The sequence below is a fragment of the Amblyomma mixtum genome, chromosome 3, assembly GCF_055824585.1.
Source record: "Amblyomma mixtum isolate Tamu chromosome 3, ASM5582458v1, whole genome shotgun sequence".
In the NCBI taxonomy this organism is placed as follows: domain Eukaryota; kingdom Metazoa; phylum Arthropoda; class Arachnida; order Ixodida; family Ixodidae; genus Amblyomma; species Amblyomma mixtum.
Window position 1 is genome coordinate 59507247 of NC_143014.1, and position 22327 is coordinate 59529573.

General features: G+C 48.1%; 1 long non-coding RNA gene across 1 annotated transcript; it reads left to right on the forward strand.

Moving 5' to 3' along the window:
* Positions 1–19494: 19494 nt before the first annotated feature.
* Positions 19495–22313, forward strand: LOC149350342 (uncharacterized). Its single transcript, XR_016290338.1, has 2 exons — positions 19495–20958; positions 22173–22313. It is a non-coding gene; the product is annotated as an uncharacterized LOC149350342 (long non-coding RNA).
* The last annotated feature ends 14 nt before the right edge of the window (positions 22314–22327 follow it).

Below are 22327 nucleotides of genomic sequence, written 5' to 3' on the forward strand. Positions count from 1 at the left end.
TCCCTGCGGATGCTCACCAACGTCGCCACTCGCCAATGTCGCCACTCACCAACGTCTGCATGCGGCAGACACCCCCCTGCGGGGATACATGTATATGGTTCAAAAAGTAATTTATGTTGGAAGTGCACTAATGAACGGGAAAACGGTAAAAATAAGACTTGCTCTGAAAACTCAATAAAGTTTAGGTTCGTCGGTGCAAATATTCTTTAAGTAGCAAATGACACATTCGAAAAAATATTAGTGCATGAACAACAAAGTCTTACTAATAAAGAAAGCGCATAGCTGCACAGAGGTACCGACGAAGAAAAGAGCGAAAGAGGCTCGCTCCACTCTCGCGCAGCGCAGCGCTCGCGCATTCTCGAATCGCGTTCGGCTCGAGTGGTCCAGCGAAAATTACTTCGCTGCTAGGCCTTGCTTCCTTACTATTTCAAGGGCTGCTGACTGTTACACCGAAGCCGCAGCTCCCGTTGGTCCTCGAGGAGAGTAGCAACGACGTTTGACACAGGCTTGGAGTTCTTGCGGTTGGAGCTCGGCGGGACGCACGAGCCAAAGGTTCCAACCTCAGTCTCTGGTCTTCTGGAAGCTGCTGGTGGGCCATCTGCTTCGATGGAGAAGCATCGCTCCCGCAGGTTTAAACAGCGACAGCCATGGCCGTCCTGGAGTCTCTCTGCTCTGTGTGCGCAGTTGCCAGAAGACGAGAGGCTGGACCTCCTTGCCGAGACGCGGGCTTACCCCAGACTGCCACCAGGAACTCCCTTCGTCAGCGCAGCGGACTACATTGTGCAGTTTGTCCATTTTCTGGAACACCGCTACGACCTGACGCCAAGCCGCCGCGTGTTGGCCAATCACCATCGAAACGAAATTACACTGCCTGATGACAAAGATGAGCTTGCTGGTCAGCTTGACCACCTGATGGGGTTTGGAGTCGATGCCGGGCACAGCGTTATCGTGATCCGCACCAAGTGCACGGTGTCTCTCACAGCTTATAGCCCGCACCGTCATCATGGTGTAGGTGGCCAAATTATGCTGCAGGCCGCGGACCACGCTGCTGCACGATGCCTTCGTCCGGCGACGGATTCTGCGACTACCACCTCGAACCAGCTGCAGTACTTGCGCCACCTGGTCTCAGCGTCAGCTGGTCGACATGAACGGTCAGTCTGGTTTGGAGGAATCAATACCAGGCACAAGACCATTGCCGTCCGCACCCAGCGTGCGGTGGCTCTCTTCGTACGCGGGCCAAATCTTTATCGTCGTGAAGACGACCACCTCGTTCTGCTGGTTAAGGAGCGTGCTGCTGGTCGACTCCCCCGTCTGGCCGCTGCGGTTAATACCCCGATGCAGCTGAGGCGCTTTCGCCATCTCGCCTCAGTGTCAGCTGGCGAGCGTGAGCAGTAGTGTCCAGGTTGGAGCCGACACCGGGCACAAGATCTTGGTCGTCCGCAACCTGTACGTGATGGGTCCCTTCGTACGCGGATCGCATCGTTACCATCGTGAAGGTGACGACCTCGTGCTGCTGGTTCTGGAGTGTGCTGCTTGTCGACTGCCCCGTCTGTCCGCTGCGGTTAACACCCCGATGCAGCTTAGGCACTTTCGCCATCTTGCCTAAGTGTCAGCTGGCGAGCGTGAGCAGCTGGTTCGGGTTGGAGTCGACGCCACGCACAAGATCTTGGTCGTCCGCAGCGTGCGCATGGAGGTTCTCTTCCTACGCGGCCCGCGACGACCCCATCGTGGAGATGACCGCCTCACGCTGGTGGTTTTCTACCGCGCTGCTGCTCGTCTCCCTCTCCAGGCCGCTGACGCCGCAGCAAATACCCCGGTGCACCGGCTGCCTTTACACCATCTGGCTTCTGTGCTGCTCAAGGCGCACAGCAAGACCTCGTGCGCCTTGTCGCGCATTGCGAGCACGCCGGGGTCACCGTAGTGGACGTGGCAGGCCAGGAGGCGGTGTATACATTGGCGGCATCTGATTGTTCGCTCGCTTGAGGGTCAAGCACTCGTCCGTGTCACGGCGAGTGCTTGCCTCATCTTCGTTGTGGTTGCAAGGCGACCACCATGTGCACCCACGGCACAATGGACATGTGGAGTGGTCGCATCTTATTGCCTGATTTGAACGAGATGACTGCAGTCGTCCGAGATGCTACTGTCAGCACTTGCGCCGGTGGCAGCACTGCTCCCGCAGGGGATATTCTGATCCCCCCGAATGAAGCACCGGTGCAGAATAGGCGAGAAACGGACCTTCTGTCGGCGCCGTCGAAGATAATGACGAAGGTTTCCTTTGGTGCCTGCGCAAGCGTCATTTCTCTCTTTTTTTGTGTGTGCGTGAAATTGTTTGCTTTTACCTCCAAGCAGTGGTCTGTCGACTGATGTGCGCTTATTGTGACAACCTCGCCAAGCTTAATGAAGGAACCTCACAGCGCCTATGCTGTCCCACTCTCGTCAGCCGCACGCGCCCTTCGCTGCGAGCAATGTTGCTACGTCGCCCTTCTACAAAGGACCGCGAAGACAGTGCATGTGTTTTTTTGTGTTCAACGAGCGCATCGAATTGGGTCTCATATTCACCGCACAGACCTTTCTGGCGAAGCGCACGGGCAGATCGCATTGGTAAAAGCTAATAAATAGAATGTGGTGCGGGTGCGCGAGCGCCCGCCGTTCTGCAGTTCGCCTGTGTTTAAGCACAAAATATATTACGAGTCACGGCTAGGCTGCGTGAGTCGTGGCCTGATTTAAAGGGTTCAGCCTTATCCATCCATCTATCAGATTTAGTATTCAGGAGCAGTGTAGAAAATATAAAACTTGTTTTGGGAGACTAATGCTATACATCCGGGCATGAGAGGACACGCGATGAGCCTCCGGGTAGCTTTGAAATTTAGGGATAGGGGTAGTGCAAACAAAATTAACCCATCAGCAGTGGAGACGACCAAGAGTAGACTAGACTTTTGGTGGTGCAAAAGCAGGATGGAGAAAATGCTCTAGTCTTGAGTGGAATCGAAGATATTGCTCTGAATTGCCTTGAATGAAGGGGGGGGGGGGGGGGGGAATATGAATAGAAGTAGAAAAAATGGCAAAAAGTAAAAAGGGCATGAAGTAACCTCTTGAATTTAGTGGGGAAGATGGCACTCGTCACCACTCCGATTCAAAGTGATCAAGTCCCACAGAGCACAATGCATTTGGCGCTGTTTTTTTTTTCTTTTTTGCATGCGCGAAGGGAAGATATCAGAACCAGAAGTGCTCTCACTTTCTCAAGCGCTTATGGAGCGCTGACAATGAGTGAGCCAGTGCGAGGCGGTTTTTTTCTTGCTTTTTTTTTGCAAACGAATCTTGTGCGCATTCAGTGTGCGCCAATCTTGCATTAGTCGTTACTGCCCGTGACTTTGTGTCTGACAACTGGCAAGTAATGTCAGACACCCTACTGCGGCATCGTACAGACTGGGCTTATTGACTCCAAACAGGCGAAGAAATAAATTGGCAAAACTGTGGTTGCAACATTTATCCTATTCATTCTGCTTTCTGAAGAGTCTAAACTGCCTTGAGTGGAGCAGAAACCAGAAACACCATCACATGGCTGGTGGCTGTTTTTAAATTCTGTCACAATGAGAGTGAAAGGTTTTCGCCTTAAAATGAAACTGACCGGACATAACCCGCCGGTCGCTGATCATGGCGTGCGTTTCGCCGCGCGCTTCTCCAAGGCGAAAGGCTACACTGAGCACTTTTGTCACTTCTTATGCTGTCTTTTTTTTTTTCTTTAGCAGTAGTGATGAGTTAGGCAACCACGTGGAATGATCGGATTTCAGTTTCGATTGCGGGACTTCGTCTCAGAGGCCAGAGACATCGGTGCGGGCTCGCGCGTTTTTAGTTGTACTGTTCAAGTTTTATTTTATGTTGTGGGCTTGACTTGTAAATGATGAGAGTGGCTTTACTTGATGCTTTAGGATCTTTAGAACATACTTCCGAGATATTTTAACAAATGCGCTAGCAGATTTGTGATTATGATAACGTAAAAGGAGGCCACGCCCTCTTTGTATTTTTCATTACTACCGAGTGAAAGCAATGAAAAAAAAGCAGGAACTGAAAGCTGTAGCGGCTCGGTGTCGTCTCGTTTCCCTTGCTTCGATAACTCTGCTCTTTACTGTGATGCTTGTTCCCACGCTCAAGCCCAAGTTATGCTATCAATGGGGGATAAATATAAGAATAGGTTGAAACATTCACCAGACAGCTTACTTTGCAGCGACCATTTTACCGAATTATGTTTAGGCCGAACCGGAGCGAGGGCTAGGCTACTATCTGATGAGGTGTCGACGGTGTTCGGTTGGTTCACATTAGCGCCTTCAAAAGGTATGGTATGCTCTTTCGACGGAGCGTGTCATGTACTCTTTCGAATAGGAGCAAGTTAAGCCTGAATGGGCTTTAATTCGTGGTGCTTGGTGCAGTTGACTACTAGCAGCGCATCTCACGCGCACTGCAGCATTCGTCTTTCTTGTCACTCGTTCCTCTCGCGCTGTGCCTGTTCTTTGCTGCACGAAAATTCGGTTTTAAGATGACCTAGCCTCATCGTCATTCCACTACTTCTCCTTTACGCTCGGAAGACAAGAACCAGGCAAGAACATAGTGTTTAATGCACGTAACCCTTTGCCGAGGCAGTGTGAGACCTGCATGCCTGTTTTCTTCGCTTTCGCAAGAAATTACAGGGTTCTGCACACAATGCTCACATTTCTCGCGTTCAGCTTGCTTGTTCCTTTCATACAACAGCAGACATTACAGGAGAACAGCGCAAAAAAAACTGAGAACGAAAGGGCGAAAGACGCGACTTTTTGCATTGAAATACACAGCAGACACCCGACTTCCTGGACTAGCTGCACCAACTTCCGGTGGCTTCACTCACGCTCGTCTCGGAAAGCGGGAATGCGGCATCCAGCCACCTAGTGGAGATCAGTGGGAATGACGGGTACTTCCTCAACAAGCAGTTCGCGAACGCCACCTACATGCTCTGGCCAGAGCAAGCGTACTGCAATCGCTATTTCAGGTCGCGCGCTCTCCACCGGATTCAGGCGCTCTGTCACAGAGCGTGCAGACCGCTCCGGGCCTGCGGTTGGAATTCACCATGAGAGAAAGAAAACAATCTACAGCTGGTATGACGTCACAGTGACAGTAGCGCCACAGGTGCGCAGCGCGGCAAACACAGATCGTAACTGCAGCCGGGCTACCTGAAGGAGCGAGTTGGTCGCCCATATTCGCTCCACTAAAGGTCAAACGTAACTGCGGCCGAGTCACGCAAAGGCTTGAAAGTGCGAGTAGTATTGCTTTCGCAATAAAAACGGAATCAGCTTGAGATAAAACGGCGCGCTCTTTTAAGGAAACTGATGGACCTGAAGCTTGAAGCGCATCGGATGAATTTCGAGAGAAATAAAACATCCGTTCTGCATGAGAGCAGCGGTTGGCAGCCTATAGAAACAGGCCGCGGCCCTTCGTGATCGCCGAGGATATGGCGAAATATTTGGCGGAGTTCGAGCGCGTCTGCGAGAGAAAGAGCATTGAGCGGGATGTTTGGGCACAGAAGTTGGTAGTCCTCCTTTCCAGCGAAGCCTATGACGTTGTAAAGCGCTTTTTGGACGGCGGCTTGGCAGACTACGATGAGCTGAAAGGCTTTTTACTGATGTGATATGACTTGTCACCGGCGGACCTTCGCCAAAGGTACCAGCGCGAGCACAATAGCGCCCAATCGTTTTTCGATTTTCTCTACCAGTTCAGGGCCGACATTTTAGAATGGCTGGAAAATGCGGAAGGTTCGGACGATCGTGACACAGAGGTATACAGTGCGTCGCTGTGGGCAGCCCTGCCAGTGCGGCACAGAAGGTAGTCCGTACGTGGCAAATGTAACTGCTACTGTAACAGTGGAAGGTGCCCCGCATTCGCGAACTGAGAAAACCTCTGTATCTTCGGATAAGGTAGCAACAGCATCGGACGATGCACTTACAGCGGTCTCGCCCATTGAGATTGGAGTGGAGTTTCGGAAATTGCATCTCTTAATTAGCGTGTCAAAAGCAAGGGCGTCCGTAGAACTTTTTCCGGGGGTGGGGGCACCCGATGTCCGGGGATAGGGACGGCGGTAGGTTAGCACCAAAAAGGAACTGGTGCATAAATATTATCCGTAATTTCTGGGGGGGGGGGGGGCAACCGCCCCCCCTCCCCCCCCCCCCCAGGGGCGGTTGCCCCGACACTTTTGGTCAACGGATGCGCACGCATATCGAGTTTGCGGACGCTGAGTAGGACGTCAGTGTTTGCGGCGAGCGATGGAAACGAGTCACGTGCTTTCGCACTGCTCTGAGCTTAGTCACATTCCAGAAAGCAGCTGCAGTAGCGCGAACACCGCAACTGAGTGCTGTGCTAGGCCGACCATCATCCGCAATCGGCTGAAACGCGTCAGGGGCATGGCGAGAGCTGCGTGCCAGCACTAATGTCAGGAGAAAACATTGGTTCGTCAGCGCCTGAAGAAGCTAAGGCGCTGGACGACAGTGGAGTACAGAACCTTCCAGATTACATGTGGGCTGTAGACGTCATTCCATACGGGAAAGATGAGGACGCATGTGCACTCAGAGACTCTTAGGAGGAAGAGCGCAGGTTTGAGGAACTTAGTAAAGGCGCCAAAGACAGACCTGAGCCAGGTAGCGCACGTGAAACGGCTGACAATCAGTGTGATATTGTCAGAGAGGAGCAGCCTAGGCAACGGAAGCAGCATGCGCTTCCACAGGAGAAAATGAAATGAAAGGCCGCCGCGGTGGCTCAGCGGTTATGGTGCTCGGCTGCTGACCCAAAAGACGCGGGTTCGATCCCGGCCGCGGCGGCTAGAATTTCTTTGGGGGAGAAATTCTAGAGGCCCGTGTACTGTGCGATGTCAGTGCACGTTAAAGAACCCCAGGTGGTCGAAATTACCGGAGCCCTCCACTACGGCGTCTCTCATAGCCTTAGTCGCTTTGGGACGTTAAACCCCATAAACCAAACCAAACCAGAAAATGAAAGGAAAGCTCAAGATAGAAAGCTGCAACCGGAAAGAAAGTAACAGTCAGTTCAGGAAAGTGAGCTATCACCACAAGGTGATAGACAAACAGGAGAAGCAGTGCTGCCGCCGAAAGGAGGGGAAAGGCAAGCACAAGAAAGATAGTTCCCACCGAAAGATGAAAGGCAGGCATAAGAAAGAGTGGTGCCGCCGAAAAGAGAGAAAGGCCAAGCGCGCGGAAACGGGTTGCCACCATCGGATGCACCAGCGTCACCGGCAAAATGGCTTCAGTAAAGTCAGTCACGTTGTCAGGCCTGAAACTAGCGTCAGAATCGGAGCTAAAGAAATATGCGATGCATCGCCATCTGACCAAACAGTGAAGCACATAAATGTGCCGAGGCAGATGGCTGTGGGCAGTAAGATAAAGTGCAAAAAGAAATCGTACAAGCATTCACGCGGGAAAGAGTATCAAGAGAGGAAACCGAGAGTCAAGAGAGCGCTGCCCCTGAGGCGAAAAATTAAGGAGCGAGGCGAGGGTGAATCTTGCCGCCAGTACACAGAGAGCATGACGCGCAAAAGCACGTGCTCTCATGCTGGCTCTCACTTTCCGCTGCAGTCACAGGAGAAACCGCGGTCCCACAGAAAGCGGCACGCGCGCGCAGAGAAAACGCGCGTGTATGGCATGAAGCGCAATATTGTACGGTGCCGTTACAGAGGCAACCAGGTAACTGGCAAGAAGAAACAGTCTAAGCGCTCGGCCAAGTACAGGTATCGCGATGGAAAGCCGTGACTCAAGATAACGCTATTCAGTAGGCGTAAAATCAAAGGGCCGGGTAGATGCGAAGCTCACTTCGAGCGGAAAGGCAATAGGGTGCGCGAGAAATTCAAGACTCGTGAAAGGTCTCACTTGCCACCACGAACAAAGCAAAAGAAAGAACGGCCCCACCGGAGGAGTTTCGCACTCTCATTGGAAAGTCGCAACTTTTACGCAAAGCGTAAGGAACGGGATAAGTCTTCAGTAAGAGAAAGCAAATAGTTTTCGTACTACACCGCCCGTAGAAACTTGGAGGACAAGTACAGAGAGAGAGAGAAAAGCCCAGCTACAGTGAAAGAGGCAGAGACATTAGCTTCCGCAGCAGCGGGTCTGAGCTAAACGCTGACGTAGACGCACTAAGCTGTGGGTTCTAAGCAAGGCTACCTTCGACCTCCTCGTGAATTGCGTTTTGTCACTTTGCGAACAATTGCTAGTTCGCCCGTAGATCGGGGCAAAATTGATGCCCTTATTTGCGGCCTCAGCTGAGTGTTTTCCTGCCCGAGGGATCTCAAGGGGCCTAATTTGCATTAATTTCATTCCCTGTGTCACACGCGTTTGACACTTTTTGTTCTAGTTCTGATTTCGAGTTCTGATTTTGAGCGTTCTTGTATCCCACATGTGTGTCTTGTTGAAGTGGGAGCAAAAAAAAAGGGGGGGGGGGTCAGAAGTATAGCCAGCAGAGTTTTGTGACCTTGAAGTTTGGTGTTTTGACGGGTTACGGAGGGCACGTGTTGGGTGTTGCCTGTTGTCGGTCGGTTCTTGGCAATATGCAGAACGATCAACGACCGGTGCTGAGAAGCAAGCTCTTCAGAAGGACCGAGCGAAGCTGGTCCAGACACCTGGGTGACAAGGCGGCAGAGCAGTGATCCTGTCCTCATGAGCGGGGCCTGTTCACGGAAAGGAGCCTGGAGGCACCTGCGGCTGAACACTGGACGGGAACTTGGAGCAGCCTGGTGTACAAGCGCGCCCCGAATCCGAGCCACACGGAAGCAGCTCGTCTTCGTGGCGCATTGTCAGGCGGCGGGGGTGCTGTAGTGCTAGAGCACGCATTCAGCTGGCCTCTGGAAACCAGCGCCGTGCGCCCGTCATTGCGCAAAGCAAGCCCGGACTCGCCGACATGTCGCGGCTTGCAACATGAGTAATCCTGGCTCGCCGGCGCAGACCCTTCCTCCTCCTCCTCCGCACTAGCGTCGGCTCGAGACTCACACGACGCTTCGCCGGCAGCCCTTTCCAGGCTGCAAACCATCAACGGCCGAGCTCCTCGACCATTCGTCCAATTCGAACGGTGACCAGTGGCGGGACCTGATTGGAGCGTTCGAACGGCTGGCTACCGCAACGGTCACCGGCGGCCATAAAAATTCCCCTACCTGAGCCGGAGCAGACGGATGTGGGGTATCTGTTGTTTCTACATGTAGCTCCTCTGAATTAAGTCGCAATGTCCTGTGTAAAACTTTCTTACACTTCGCGGGGAAAAGCATGATGCACATACGCTGGATATGATTATATAGACATGGACCAATGACGACGTTCATCATACTTTTAATGAGGTTAATGAACTTGGTACCTCGAAAATACCTTTTAGACACTGCGTCTAATATTCTTGGCGGAGAGATTTTTGCGCCTATAACTTTCTCTTGACCTCTTTAGTGCTTTGAAGTCCCAGATCGCAACACCTATGTAAAAGCGCAGCGGCCTTGATTTTTTTTTTCATAGGATGACGTCAATTTAAAGGGCGGTGACGTGCTGCTGTCGACTACCTTTTTCGCAAGGCGAGGTCAGCGGACACAGGACATAAAAGCAGGCACACAACAGAGCTAAAGCCCATGCTGTGTACCTCTTTTGCGTCCTGTGTCCATGCTATTCTCTTAACGCGAAGGGATTGTAACATGAACGAGACAAGCGCAAACCGAGCGCAATGCGAACGCAAAAAATCTTGAAACGTCGCGGGACATGGCTTCCGAGGTTACCTATCCGCTTTGCGGAGGCCATGCGCGGCACAATGTGGTTGTTGTAGCGTTCGTCAGTGAGCGCCACAAGTCGTAAGAGTCGCGACTGCCTTTCAGAACCACAAACACTGCAGCCACTAATAGTAACATGTGTAAATACAAATTTCAGTGAACAGGCCTGTGAAAAAAGTAGCTGAAGTGGCTTAAATTAATCAGAACCGAATCATACTCTTAAGCATAGTAAAATATGTTAATGTTGAGCTCTTGTCATTGTTACACGTTGTGGCCCTCCAGTACTGGCTAACTCCAAGATAGGTTTCAGCGTTGTACTACGTGAGTACATATGCTGACCCTAAACAGTTACGGTGTCGATGACGTCGAAAACAACCTCCTGCGTGGCAGGGGTGTACATTTAATTGTGCGCATTGTCGGCGGCTGCGCCCGATTGACACGCAAAAAGCGTGAAACATTTTTTTTTCTCCTTCCTACCGGCGCGCAATGCTTCACGTGTGTTTAGTCAATGATCCACAGCCAGGCGCCCACACCAACTGCGTGGCGTTCTGTTGTCATTTTGCCGGCTTCCATATGCGTTAGTACCATACTGAAAGTGAATGCCTCACGCCATTACTGCGCTTTCCGATCGCATCACATCTTCCTTTTTTAACTTGTTTTTGATCGAAGAAATTAAAATCACTTATAGGCTTGCAGCATCCAAAATACACATGCGTGGATGAAGGTGCATGGCCTCCTATGCAGTAGAAAATCGTCTCCGTCTCCGTTGTGGCTCCACCGAAGCTAAAGGTGACGACGTTCACCGTATTCTGCAGCGGGATTCGGACTCTCGCCAACGCGCACGCTGCCCGACATCATGTTGATCTTCCCGCTGCGCTGACGACAAAGGCAAAAGTGGAAAACGGGCAAACGAAAAATCCTGGTGACAGGTTAGACCCAACTAGGGACATCTGTGTCTTCTTTTAGGTACTTTCAAAACACATGCAGTTCAATGCAACAGGGAAACCTAGGGACAACCTCACATTCCTATTGCGGGCGGATTTTAGTCTCGTGCCTAATAGTAACATGTGTAATTACAAATTTCAGTTAACAGACCTGTGAAGAAAAGTAGCATAAGTGGCTTAAATTAATCAGAACCGAATCATACTTTTGAGCATGGTAAAATATGTTAATGTTGAGCTCTTGTCATTGTTACACGTTGAGGCCCGCCAGTACTGCCTATATAAACTCCAAGATAGGGTTCAGCGTTGTACTTCGGTACACATACAGTCGAAACAGTATAGCTGCGTAAATACTGCACCCTGCGTGGCAGGGGTGTATATTGAATTGTGAATTGTGCGCATTGCCGGCGGCTGCGCCCGAATGACACGCAAGAAGCGTGCAACATTTTTTTTTTCTCCTTCCTACCGGCGCGCAATGCTTCACGCGTGTTTAGTCAATGATCCACAGCCAGGCGCCCACAACAACTGCGTGGCGTTCTGTTGACATTTTGCCGATTTCCATATGCGTTAGTACCATACTGAAAGTGAATGCCTCACGCCATTACTGCGCTTTCTGATCGCATCACATCTTACTTTTTTAACTTGTTTTTGATCGAAGAAATTAAATGGCCTCCTATGCAGTAGAAAATCGTGATGGTAACAGAAAGGTAACAGATTACGAAACTGTTGGAAGCCGGAGTGCGAAGGCATATATATAGCGAATACACACCCTGGCGCACTCCGCATAGCGCTGCCCTCGCATAGGAGCCTCGCAGCGCACAACCGGCCGTGATGACGCCAACCATTTGTGGACATTAACGTGCTCATTTATCATCGCGGATTTTGCGTGCATATCTCAGTGGTTTTTCAGCATATATATCTGTATGAAGCGCTGACGAGCACGGGCTATGCTTCGATCGTCGTCGCCGCATCAATCGTATAGATGGAGATGTAAGGGCCGTTGTACGATCGCTTTTGAGCGGATCCGCCAGGCAGGCGGCCGACCGCCCGAGCAGAAAATAGGCAACCGCCCCGTCCGGCGGGCGGTAGGAAAGTTGGTCAACTTCAACTTTCGGGCGGAAGAGCGGAACTTTCCTTCCTCCATGAGCGGAACCGCCTGGCGACCGGATTGCAGCGATTGGCTGCTTTTTACGTGATGCCTGCATCCGCTTCAGCCGGTGCAAGATGGCCGCCGGTCGACTGAACTGGCTATGCCGCGAAGCATATATTGGCCACATGTTGATAATACGAGTGTTCAGAGCGACTGCGAACTTCTCCGCGTGCAGCAGAGGCGAGCGACAGTTTCCCGATTTGAATTCTGTGATCATCGACGCTGATGGAATCAACGTTTTTAAAACGTTGGATGGAATCTAGTAACGTTGGATGGAGTTGACAGAGCGCCTCTTCAAACCGGCGCAAGGCCTACGCGTTGGCGGTGTCACGAATTGTTTATATGGAGCTGTTTGTGGTTGTTGTAAGCGTTCCTAATTCCTGCGAGGATCATCACGCACAGCGGCGAGTAACAACTGCTCACGGTGAACTTCTGTGCGTGCATGAGCTGCCTAGCACAGTGACTAGTGTCCGCGTAGTGAAAGTGATTGCGATCGGAGTGAGTGCTTTTACGTCAAGGCAGTGAAATGTGCATCTGCGAGAGCTCACTACGCACGACGTGCTTTCCGAATGCTGAAATGAAAGTGGCGTTGTGCAGCTAGTCGCATTCGTTGCGATGGTTGCAGTGATCGCGACCGAAGCGTGCACGTGACGTTGTTTCCGCTACGCATTCATTACCATTTTGATCGCGATTTGTGTTGGCAGTGTGCTTGAGAATTGCCGTGTGTGCGACGTGACGCGAGCTTGGCTGCACGGCCGTCGGACTGTTTTCTGCGGAGACAACAGTGATGTCGCCATCCATCTGCGCCTTGGTGCACCATTCAATACATTTTGTGATGATGGGTGCTCGGGTTACGACTCGCCGGAGGAACTGTGTAACCTGTGTGAAAACATCGGTACAGTGCAACTGTATCTTCGGCAGCGTAATTTCTTTTTATTACCTACCGGCTGTGCGCACATTTGCCTGCAATAAATATATCGGCGTGATGAATGGGTGACTGAACACTTACTCTAGCCGTTTCGGTTTAGATTGTAACAACATGCCATTACGCGATTACAAACAAGAATCATTGCCGCTTCTAAATCACGGCTGATTGACAGTGTACAAATCTCTAATATGTGCCAATCATAAGTCTGTTTTTCATCAGCATTTCAATTGATGTAGCTCAGAAAAAAAAAAGTGTGGCAGCAGCTTATGCAATCAAAACTGTCCACAGAGCAAGTTGGGCATAACGAGTCTTGATGAAAAACAAGAAAAAAATATTGAGAAAACCTTTGCCATTGCTTTTTCTCTCTTTTTGCTTAGCACTGTTAAGTCAATATTGACAAATGCTTGGCAGTATTCAGTTTAAGTGGGATGTTGGTTTCCACTGCAATCAGAAAAATGCAGTGGTCTCGAAGCACCTCATAGGCAATGACAGTGTCTGTTGTTGATTTTGCTCATGGTCCTTTTCGATCCGAAGGTAAGTGGTACGCAACTGGATGTGTTCGGAATGCTATTGTCCCAGAGCTGCTCGCGAGATCGGCTTTATTGGTGTTAAGCGGTTGTTCAGCAGCGCTTCCTGGGTCAGCTGCAGCAGTTTGTTAAACAAGACATTCTCGAGGCTTTCAGAAGATCTCGTCGATGCACTTGCATATGTCTGTCTGCTACTACCTTCATTTGCCTGTGACTGCTTGCTACAGACATGATTACTTGCAGACTGCAAAATAAGCCCTGTGGAGCTGGTAAAGCTACGCTAGGAACAAAGACGACGGTAACAACACCACTGCACAGGGTAGCAATTCTTGCTGTCATCGTCCCTTAGCACAGTTTCGACATGCCAACTAGCCACTGGTGCATCCCACAGTACACTATGATCAAGTTCTGTGAAATTTGCAGAAAGCAACAACGGGAGAGCAAGCAGGTTGTGTAGGCATACATAGTGCATTCTGTGCAGATAGCTTCCTGCCTTATTATAGCCTGGCGCCTCTATTTCTAACCCCTGATCACCCAGCGCCTATGGTTGTGTTATTGGCATGTGCTACAAATCACTAAACACATTTCACACTCTTGACCCTGCTAGATTGTTTTGGCCCATTAAGTTGTTTCATCCAAATTGGCAAGCTTTTAGAAAACATTTCTGCAATAGCCAACTTTTTCTTGTTCTTCACGACATGCACCTTGACTGCAACATCCGCCTATTATGCTTTTGTTCTTTGCTTTGAAAAAGCATGCGATTCCCTTATTTATGTAATGCTGGTTTTCTCGTGCTTTAACTTGCATCCAATAGCTCTAAACTGGATCCAAGCTTAAACAGCCAGCGTTCAGCAGATTTCCCTTGCCAATTCTTATGCATCCTGCCTTTTCCTGCAATCTCGGACGTCCCCCAAGGCACTCCCTTGGGCATCAGCTTTTTATTACTTGCATTGTTACCGTCCCTTCAGTGTTTTTTCACATGCCCTCACTGACAGCTGTATGGGGTCTGCCATATTGCAATCAATACCAGCATTTCAGTTCTCCAAAACAACATTTAGCATGCCCTGGATTGGCCTGTTTGCTAATGTTACTAAGAATGCACTAATATTGTTTTTTATTGTCAGCATTACATTTTGCCAACTTATAAGGCCTTCCGATAAAGGTAGATTCACTGTATACTGGTTCAGATACCTAATAATCCTCATACACCCACCCACAACCTATGATATTTACACTCGACGTGTCCTTACTATCACCGTCTTCCAAGTTGCTTGCGTTCAAATCCCCTGTGTGGCATCAGCTTGGGTATTCTAATGGCACATGCCACGAAGTCTAACTTAACTAGAATCCTTGAATGAGTTCAGACCTGAGCCACTTGTATTATTCTCTCAGACTATTTTTGAAGCTCCAGTGTAACAGCACTAAAGGTGAATCTTCAAATTTGTGCATGTCATGCAGAAACTGCAGATTTTTTTAAACTGTTTATTGTCACATAACCAACTAATCTGTTCTGGCTCATGGTTCTTTCTGCACTAGTCGCACAAGCAGTGTTGTGCCTCAGTTAGTTCATGCCATTGCATTTAAAGATTCATTTTTGTTTTTGCCACAAAAGGCAGGAATGGCCTTCCAACTCACAGGGCTTATTAACCTGTTGTCCTTTGAGCTAGTCACTGCAGAAAGCCATGCAGTGAATGATGATGTTCCTGCACTGAATTAGCTAAATCCCCTAAGGTGAAGATTTGTGATAAGGGAGTAATTACTCATTAGCATCAACTCAAGTGAAGCCATAAGGCTACCAGGAAAACCTACAAAGCTTTCCTTTGTCGTGGTATGACTGTACTTGGATGCTAATGGTTAATTACTTCTTATTAGTATAAATTACAAACTCATCAAGTTCCTACTTGGCGTATCATTTTAGCTCATCACTCAAGTATTGTCATTTAGTGCTGTTTAGGTATAATAAATGTTATTGTGCACGGTACTTTCTGCCCTAGATGTCAATGTGTTTCACTGCCCTTGTCTGAAAGAGTCAAATATCTAGGTATTCATCTCGACGCCAACATGTCTTGGTCTTTTCATGTTGAGCATCTCATCAAACGACTCCGTGTAACTTCTATGTATCTTTACAGAATGAAATTCAATACTTCTGTTAGGTTGCGTCAGCTTGTGTTTAAGGCTATAGGAGAGTCTATATTAAGGTATGGTGTCACTGTTTATGGCTCATGTGCGTTGTCTAGAAGGAGCCAAATCGATAGATTACTACACAGAATTTCCGCAAACATTTTGTATGGCACGTCTAAGGAGACCTTAGATAGTGCTGAAAGAATGATTGCAGCTGATGTGTACTTCATTCAAGATTTATTTACACATGTAGTAATTAGTAGAAACTACTTTTCTAATAACTTTAAGCTTCCTGTGAACAAACCTAAAATACTAAGAAAAGTAGAGTCGTTTAAGCTTCCCAAGATATATACACACTATGGAAAAAGGTGCCGAATGTTCTACATCCCATTCCTTTTTAACCAGCTTCCAACAAAAATACTATCATTGCAGACTATCAAAGAGGTCAAATCACAAGTAAAATCCTGGCTAGTTACGTCTAGAACCTTTAAAACGGTACACTGACATAATGGCTCGAAACACTTTGAAGGTCTTGTTGATATGTGTTACGAAGCACGGTTGCTTTTTTGTTGTTGTTGTTGTTGTTGCATCCTCATAATCTATGTATTTAACCTACTTTTTCAGTGTGTACAAGTGTGATTGTTGTTCCTATCAATATATGTTTTTTTTTCTTTTTTTTCTCTCTTTTATATTGCAAACCATGTAATTTTGTCTGTACTGAGTCTGCACTTTGTTTGATTGCCGTGGCCCGCCCACAAGCGCCCTGTCTTGCGCTTCCGCGGGCACACATACTTCCATGTGTAAATATGACAAAATAAATATGTATGTATGTAAAAATAAGTTATTGTAATGAAGTACTTTGCCACTTGCTCAACTCATCAAACCAATACAATGCTATCTTATGCGTAAGAAATATCCTCACAATCTATTTCAAATAATATCGGGGCAGATTTACACAACATTTTTGTCGAACGGTATATAGTTGCATTTAGGCTAACTTGCACACTTCACACGCTAGGTCTAGCCAGCTAAACTCGTGCACTGAAAAGCTAAGCATGCATTAGTGTGCCTCTGTGTCAGTCTTTCCTTGGCGCTTCTCTCTTATCGTCTCTTCAGCTAAGCAAGACATCCAACTTCATAACATGGCTCAGTGAGAATGCTGCAAATGCATACTTATGCATGTGACTTTTATATATTCTGGATAGTGTTAACAGGACTGCTGGTTCATCTTAAACACAAAGGCCGTCAACTTCAAGTCGCAGTATAGAGATGCCAGAAACGAAAAAAGCCATCACTGCTTTTCTGTTTTTCTTCGGCATTCTTTGGCCTAACTTCATATTGGTATTTTATAAATTTCTGTTGCCTGTCAATGCCTCAGGTAATTTATTTTTTGAAAGCAGACTGGCAGTGATATAGGTATGTTTTGCTAAACATGTTGATAGTCAGCAACTAATAGCACTAAAATTCAGAATATGTTAAGTGGTATGAACATCAGTTTGCAGTTAGCAATGTTCACTTTTGTTTGCTGCCTTGGGAAGTGGTCATCGTTACATTCAGCCATTCTGCATTTTACTGATCGGTGAAAATAACTTTAGACATTGCTTTAAGGCTGTATCAGAGAACATATGCATATATACCCGTCACATACTTCAATGGCTTATTTGTAATTTCATTTTATTGCACGACATTATAGCTCCCTTACTGGAAATCCAATTTTACAAATTCTGCTTGAGATGTTAGTGTTTGCTCGAGATAACCAGATAATATGGCCATCGTACCTTGTTCCCCTGACTATACAAGTATTCTTTCTCAGCCTAAGCCAGGAGCTGTGGCCATGTAAACCCTCCAAATTGGTTCTTGCATTTGCTGAACCTGTAATTCAGTTTACTGGCTCCGACATCTGATTATATCTATATTAATGAGAATGGCATGCACAGACTTTTATGCAATACAAAGGCACCAACTTTGTTTTGAATTCACAGCGACATTTGAGAATGTTTTGGAGTTGCACAGAGTATATGCCAGCTTGTTTTGCACATGGCAACAATGACATGGCCTTCAGCAGAACTTCCCATATTTGTTTTCAACACTGCATTCTGGCTTGTGCAACTGCAATATGAGCTCAGGAAGGAATGCTAAACCACAACTTGATGGCCCACTGTCACTGCAGAACAAAGCCATGCCCTTTTCGCCCAGTGATGCACGTCTTAGCCCCTTTGCAGCCACATAGTGCTATTTCTATGTTGGCTTTAATAATGGCCTGAAAAACATGACAAAAATAAATCATTACTTACGCATTTTCACTGTTCTGTGAAATGTATAACTGCTTTAATTACAACTGATTTTACCTGTTCCAATTAGCTGGAAACATAACTTCTGATGTCCATTAGCATTTGTGTTTGACAGCAGTGTTGTGCTAAATTGTGAATGTTAAATGCATGCACAATTCACACACACACACCGTATTGTATAGGTAAGAATGTCTTTTGCAGTAACAGTATAGGGATCCAAGGAGAAGCCCGTTTACATATTACAGTGACCGTGCAAAGTGCTTAGGAAAGGCTGCAAGTGCAATTATTTTTTTCTCTGCCAGCAATGCAAAAACACTGCAGTGTGCTATTTTGAATAACTCACTAAAAATTTTAAGTATGCAATCATAAGTATTTTAAAAATTGGGATTATACCTATAGTAATTACGGACGGTTGTTAGCAGCCTGTACTGCAGTCTGGCCCGATCGAGAATTCGCAGTAAGAATCGCGTGTCGCTGTGAAATCGTCGGGGCAGCGTAACTTTCAGAGCAGGCAGCATTCTGCTGTTATTTTGGGGCAGAAATCACGAGCCGTTGTGAGAACGTATCGTCGAACGAGGAGGAGTTGTGATGTGACGCGTTTTTCAGTCTCTTGAGTAGAAATGGTCCAAACACGTATCGTATCCGCCGACATCGCTTCAGGCATCGCTTCGAAGTTTTGTCGCGAATTGGTTCGCGGCCGTCGTCTGAACCGAGATCCGTGCCGTCCCAGCCCGAATCACAGCCGACCACGATTCTATCTTCGACGAAAATCGCGCAACAAAAGAAACGTTGACGCAACGAATATTGTATTGAATACGCCGCAATTAATACGGGTAATTTCTACCGCAAGATATCTGCGTGTTTCGCTACAAACACAGTGTTTGTGTTTCGCTACAAACACTGCAGCCACTAATAGTGGGAGCGGCTAAAAACGCCGCCAATAACCTCGAGTATGGATGGATGGATGGATGATAATGGCTTTACCCTTTGTACCGGGCGGTAGCTTTCGCCACCTAGCCTATACTTCCCCCATTGTTAATTTAATTTTCTTTTCCCTTTCGCTCTTACAATATCTAATCTGTCTATCCTTTCACCCTCGAAATTCACGCCTCCCTTGATTTCCGCCACCAATCCTCCAACCTCCCCTTCGTCAATGTCACGCCTTTCCCATCCACTCGCCCGTCCTCCCCAGTAAATCCCAGCGCTATCTCTATGGTCGTTGCTGTCCCCTCTGGGAGGGCTGGGCGGAGTTCTGCGCACCTCAGAACCAAGTGTTCTATGGTCTCCGTTTCCGTTTTACATGCAGAGCACAAAATATCCACTTCTTCAAATTTGGACCTATACGTTTTTGTTCTCAGAGTCCCTGTCCTAGCCTCAAAAAGCAGTGAACTGCCCCGCGAATTATCGAATAATCGCTCTTTTTTGATGTCCTGTTTTCGTGTCCTATATATGCCTAGCGCCGATTTTTCCTGCATTCTTTCTTTTCACATCTTTCTTTCCGACATCCCTCACCCGTAAATACTTCGTTCTTAGCTTTCGGGTTCTATTAGTCCATTTTGTGTTAATACTTTTCATGTACAGATACTTGTACACCTTTTTTGCCCACCTTGTTTCCTCCATTTGAGTTAGTCTCTGATCATATTTCAGTTTGCTGATGGCCTCCCGAACCTCGAACGACGCCCAACCCATATCTCCCTGGACTCCCTCATTCGGAGTGTTCCCATGGGCTCCCAAGGCTATATCCTACACTTCTTTGTCTGACCTCTAGCCCTGACTGTACCTCTGATTTCATGCACAGGACTGCATTTCCAAATGTGAGGCCCGGTACCATGATTCCCTTCCATACCCCTCTAACCACCTCATACCTATTATAGTTCCATAGTGCTCTATGCTTCATAATGTCTGAATTCCTTTTTCCCTTGTCCTTCAGAATCCTCTCATGCTCTTCCAGATATTTTTTTCCTTCACTTAGCCATACCCCTAGATACTTATACGTACTCACATGGTCTATCATAGTGTCTTGTATTTCTAGTGGGTCCCCCTTCTCATCATTATAGACCATTATCCCTGACTTCTCTCTACTGAACTGGAGTCCTAGCTTGTTGCCCTCCTCACCACAGATTTTAACCAGTTCCTGCAGCTTATCTCGCTTGTCTGCTAGTAGAACAATGTCATCCGCATACATTAGTCCAGCCAACACTTGGCTTACCCTCTGACCATCCTGCATATAACTCACGTCAACTCCTACCCTACACTCTTCCAACCTCTTTTCCATTTGGCTCACATATACCATGAAAAGCAGAGGTGACAGTGGGCAGCCCTGCCTTAACCCTCTCTTAATTTTAGCTGGATTTGTAGTTTCTCCCTCCCAGGTTACCACGACCTCATTGTCTGAATATATACGTTGTAGATATTCAACCAGATTTCTATCAGCGCCATATCCCTTCAATTGGTCCCAAAGTTTTTCCTGATTCACATTGTCATATGCCCCCTTAATGTCCAAAAATGCCATCCATAGAGGCCTCCGACTTGCCTCAGCTATCTCTATACATTGCGTTATGACAAATAGATTGTCCTCCAACCGTCTGTCCCTTCGGAAACCGTTCTGCAACTCTCCCAAGATCTCCTCACGCTCTGCCCATTCTTCCATTCTCATTTTCACCATCTGCATTGCTAGCCTGTAAATAACTGATGTGACCGTAATTGGTCGGTAGGATTTAATGTTGTCCCTGTTTCCCTTGCCTTTGTATATTAGTCTCATCCTGCTCACTTTCCAGTCTTTTGGAACGTCTCCTCCCTCTACCACTCTTTGCATGAAAGTAACCCCCAGAGAGCACAGTGTTGCTTGGATTTTTGCACTTCAGCCGCGCTTAATCCCTAGACTTCCCTAGTTCGGATCGTCCCCATGTGTCGGTGGCGCGGCATAGAGAAAGATATTGGTAAAGAGCGGACACTCGGCGAAATCTGGCCCCAGGAAATGACGCGCAATCCTCCTCCTCCACTAGATAATCTTCCAACTCCAGGATGGCGCCACCAGTCTCTAAACGCGCGCGCGCGGGCGGGTAGCCGGAGCGGCGGCTCAGACCCATCATCCGAGTGGCAGACAACGGAGCATCGTGGGGGCTGTTTTGTGCGCGTGAAAGCGTGCGGCGTATTTGTTCGTGCGGGCAGACCGCAATTTTTTTCGTCTCTCTTGCCCTTCGACGCAGAACTCCTCCTGTTTATGACGGCGGCAAGGTGAGAAATGTTTATTTGTGGAAGTACGCTGTATTGCATGCAATTTAGGCGGCCGCGCCGGCCGCCGTTGCCTGTCTGCAGTTCGTGAAGCGGCGCGCTCGCTCTGTGGCCAGCCGGCTGTTGTTCACGGCATTCTTGCAGTTTGTGACAACGTCAAGGAAGGAATGTTTTGTTTTTGCAAAAGTACGCTACATTTCAAGCACTTTATGCAAAATTACGCTGCATTTCGAGCACTCTAGCTTAGTACGCCGGCGCAGTTGTGAAGGGCGCGCGCACGCTGTGTCATGCTACGCCGTGGCGGGAGCGGCGGGAGGAATGATGCTGCATGATGCAGCCTCGCCGGTCGGTGCGTAGAAACAAAAAAAAAAACCCGCCCACGGCCTGTGGCCCGACGCGCTGTGCCTAGCGGTTAGTTTTGCTTGGTTTCGCGCTTTCTCGGGACGTCACGTTTTTGTATGGCCCCCGACAATATGTAACTTCTTATGGGTGACATTTGTCGGTGTAAGGTTAAAATGTACTTTTTTGAAAGTGGGCGAACGGCGAAGACGACCGTTCCCGCGCAGCAAGTACGGGACCGTAGTTTTCAAGACTGGTGGAAAAAAAAGATGACGCACGAAAAGCTCAAAAACCTTACTCTTGTAGTATGTATGTATGTATGTAGTACGTGTGAAAGAGTCCGTTATCTGCGCTCGTGGAAACGCACATTTCGCCCGTGCATTGACAACACAGGGATGCGCTTTTGAAAACCGGCAAAAAAAGGCAACGCGTCGGGCTTTCTAAACTCTAGAGAGCTTGAAAACCAAGAACTGTTAAGCCGATAGTTTAATTTGCTATGCTTCTTAAGACATACGTTGCACCCGTGTATTTCTCAGTGCTCCTAACACATTGAGTACTTCTGGTTCGTAGTCCGTGTTGTGGCCGTCTTTGTACGAAATATTCTCGAACAAACCGCGTACTCTGCTATCCACCTAGGTTTTAGAAGGTAGACAATAACGTCGGGGAATGTAGAAATGCTTGCAAAAAGCTGATTGGTATCTGCCGTGTAGTACGGTATGTGTATTGTACTTTGCGCAACGACGTTCAGCACGCGAGTTTCGCAAAAACATGTTTACTCCGCTCGTAATTTCGTTCCCTCGCCGCTTTCGCACCTTTTCACTGTTTACAGAGTTACAATATAAGGTGACTGAGAATGACCATACTTGCGAATTTTTCAGGTGATGCCACCCGTCGGCAACACCTGCTGTATACCGTGGTGCCGCAACAGGATCACCTTGAGCAGGAGGCCAGGAACCATCTTCCGCATCCCACGGCTTTGTTTGTGTTGCACAAAATAAATGTTCTCATTTCACTCAAAACCTGGTGTCTTTTG